The sequence below is a fragment of the Physeter macrocephalus genome, chromosome 18, assembly GCF_002837175.3.
Source record: "Physeter macrocephalus isolate SW-GA chromosome 18, ASM283717v5, whole genome shotgun sequence".
NCBI classification, from domain to species: domain Eukaryota; kingdom Metazoa; phylum Chordata; class Mammalia; order Artiodactyla; family Physeteridae; genus Physeter; species Physeter macrocephalus.
In genome coordinates, this window is record NC_041231.1 from 53744759 (window position 1) to 53748460 (window position 3702).

The following is a 3702-nucleotide window of genomic DNA, read 5'->3' on the forward strand; positions in this document are numbered from 1 at the left end:
TGCTGTGAGGAAAATAAAGTGGATGCAGTGGTAGAAAGGGAGTGTCAGAAGGCAGCACCATCAAGTTAGGTATCAAGAAGGTCCCTCCGAGGAGATGGCATTAAGCTAAGACCTCAGTGAAAAGGTTGAAATGATGACAAGGAACAAGGTGGGCAAAGTTCTTGGGATGGAAAGGACTTGATTTGTCCTAAAACCATAAAGGCCAGTGTGGAGGAAAGTAAACACTGGGAAGAGGTCCTGGCGAAGAAATGTCTGTGACACGTCTGATTGATGATAAACTGTATCCTTTCATTCCCACTAAGATTCATAGAAGGAAGTGATATTGACTAAGGTTGCTTAGTATTCTTTCGTGTTAATGATTTATGTTGGTTGCAGGGTAAGCATAAATGATTTTTACATCAATGTTGAAAAAATTAAGAACTTCTGATTAAAATGAAAAAAAAAAAACAAAACAAAGAACAAGATTTATGTCCCCTTTAGATGCCAGGTTGAAATATTGCTCCCTACTCGTCTCCACCTTGATCAGGCTGTTTAAGGTGATGGAGTTAAGCTAGACCTTAAAATTTGCCTCTCCCCAAACCTAGTGACACGAACAAGTACAAAACAAAACAAAAAAACAACTTAAAGACTACCAGTGGAATAAAGAAATGAAGAGTTCTGATGACTTGAACATGAGCAAGAAATAAGTTTTAAGAATATACACAAATTTTCTTCTGCATTTTCATAGAGAAAATGTTGGGAGTAGGTGAATAATGGAGGGGATGGTGGTTTGTTGAGAAGAGGAAAATATGTTAATGAAACACTGAAAATTCTCATTAAGAATCAACAACTTAGGTGCTTGCTTTGGCAGCAGATGTATTAAAATTGGAAAAATAAAAAGAAGAGTAGCACAGATGATGTGTGAGAATGACATGAAAATTCATGAAGTAGTCCATATTTTTTTAAATGGGCAAAGGGCTTGAATAGACATTTCTCCACAGATGATGTACAAATGACCAAAAATCATGAAAAGATGCTCAACATCCCTAATCATTAGGGAAATACAAATTTAAACTAAAATGAGATATTACTTCACACCTATTAGAATAGCTACTTAAAAAAAATAACAGGAAATAACCAGTGTTGGTGAGGATGCAGAAAAATTGGAACTCTTACATACTGTTGATGGGAATAAAAAATTGTGCAACCACTATGGTAAACAGTATGGAGGTTCAACCAAAATTTAAAAAGAGAACTATCATATGATTCAGCAATTTCACTTCTATATCCAAACAAATTGAAAGCAAAATCTCAAAGAGATATTTGCACACTCATGTCCAGAGCATCACTATTTGCAGTAGCAAAGAAGCTGAGGCTACCCAAGTGTCTATCAATGGATAAATGGATAAACAAAATGCTGTATATACATACAATGGAATATTTGTCAGCCTTAAAAACTGAAGGGAATTCTGATGCATGCTATAATATGGATGAATCTTGAAGACATGATGCTAAGTGAAACAAGCCAGACACAAAAAGACAAGTACTGTATAATTCCACTTATACAAGGTTCTTAGAGTAGTCCAATTCAAAGAGACGGAAAGCAGAATAATGGTTGCCAGAGGGCAGTGGGAGGGGAGAATGGGGTGTTATTGTTTAATAGGTATAGTGTTCGTTTTACAGAATAAAAAGTTATGGGGATGGATGGTGGTGACAGTTGCACAACAATGTAAATGTACTTAACACACTATTGAACTATAAACTTAGAAGTGGTTAAGATGATAAATTTTAGGTTATGCATTTTTTTACCACAGTAAAGAAAAAGTATCAACAATGTGTTGAGAGGAAGGAGACATGGTATCAACAGATCAGAACAGAGCCTGTGATACTGTAGATCAGGTATAAGAGCTAGGAATTGTTGACTTGTTAAGACCACATGAAAATATTATACAGATTTAAAGGATTTATTACTTCTCAGGTGGGGTGAAGAGATGAAGAGCACAGAAAATCTTGCCCTCTGCAACTGCTCAGATTGAAAAGGACTAATTAAAAACTGCTTTCCTTGACTTTTTAGAAAGGTCAAATGCTAACTATTCATACATAGATTCTTGTCTTCTCCTTTTCAAGTATGTTGTGAGCCAGCATCTTGAAATTAGCAAAAGGTAACCACACAGCAATTAATGATTTGACTCTGTTTTGTGGTTAAAGGTAATTTCAGTCATGTGTTTATTTGATACAGCATTATCAGCACCACTTTAAAAATAAACAGAGGGTCAAGGAATTGAAGAAATATACATGGTAGGAATTACCAGTGGAAGAGATGAATAACTGCTTATTTCTCTCACGTTCTAAATCTTGAGTACGTGGTACTACAACATTACGTTTCTTTTCTATATCTTCTATTAGAACCAATCTTCTTCATGCATCTGTGTGCTTTGGAAATGCAGAAAATAAAACATACCAATTCATGGGAAGCAGCTATTTATAAACTCACTTAAACTATCTCCTTTCCATATGACTCACCGAGGCAGTTCATTCTTTTTATTTTTTTTTCCTTTGAACATTTAATTTTATTTATTTATTTATTTATTTATTTATTTATTTGAGTAGGTCCTTGTTGGTTATCTATTTTTAATATAGCAGTGTGTACATGTCAATCCCAAACTCGCAATCTATTCCCTCCCCCCCCCAGTAACTATAAATTCATTCTCTAAGTCTGTGAGCCTATTTCTATTTTTCTATTTTGTAAATAAGTTCATTTGCTTTTTTTTTTTTTTAGATTCCACATATAAGCGATATCATATGATATTAGTTAACTCTTTACTGCTTTCCTCAACACTGGCTGTAGTCAAAAACTTCATAAATAGCTAAGCTGCAGTAGACAAAACCTTGCCTGGGATTACAACAAGATGTGGATTCATTCATTACCTGGTTCTGCCAAATGTGAAGTACATTATTGTGGGCAAGATGTAATCACTGCAATTAAGTTTCCTCATCTGTAAATGAGTCCATGTACCTCATAAAGTTGCTCCAACAGTTAAGTAAGATAACATATGTGCAAGCACTCAAAGAGTAAAATGCCATTCAAATGTAGGCTATAATTGTCATCGAAGTCCCCAGAAATCTGGGAGGAAGTACCTTAATCAAGAGTGACAGTACACAAAGAATATTTTTAAAAAATCCTAAAAATAACATTTTTCAATGCATTCTATATTGAAATAAACATTCAGAGATTAAAATATGAAGATATTTCCTTAGTAATTTATTTTGAGAATAGTAGAGAAATAAGAGAGCTTTTCTGCTCTCAGAATACTTTTTTAAATATTCTGAATATTTTTCAGAATATTAGTGTTCTAGGCCTTAAATTCTTATCAAGGAAATACTTCTTTCCTTCTTTTATGCATAAGAATTATAACTTAGAATCATAGAATTTCAAGTTGAGTCTATAAATATTTTATTTATCTATAACAATTAAATAATGAAAACCTTGATTTTGATAGATTCGGTTCCGCTTAATGATGGAAGATCAGAGACCAATCTGGATTCTAATTATTTCTGTAGATGATTTTGTTCAAATTCTTAAATTTTTATAACCTCATTTGTCTATCTGTTAAAGCATGGGGCAATTTGTTCCTGTCTTAGTTTAGATTATCCACAAACAATGCCTGAGGCATAGATTTGGGTACAGATACTCTATTGGGGAGGTAACTGCAGAAAGAAGAG

The 3702-nt window shown here is 33.8% G+C and overlaps 1 non-coding gene across 1 annotated transcript; it reads left to right on the plus strand.

Moving 5' to 3' along the window:
- The first annotated feature begins 838 nt into the window (after positions 1-838).
- Positions 839-941, plus strand: LOC112067154 (U6 spliceosomal RNA). Its single transcript, XR_002893117.1, has one exon. It is a non-coding gene; the product is annotated as a U6 spliceosomal RNA (small nuclear RNA).
- Positions 942-3702: the final 2761 nt, after the last annotated feature.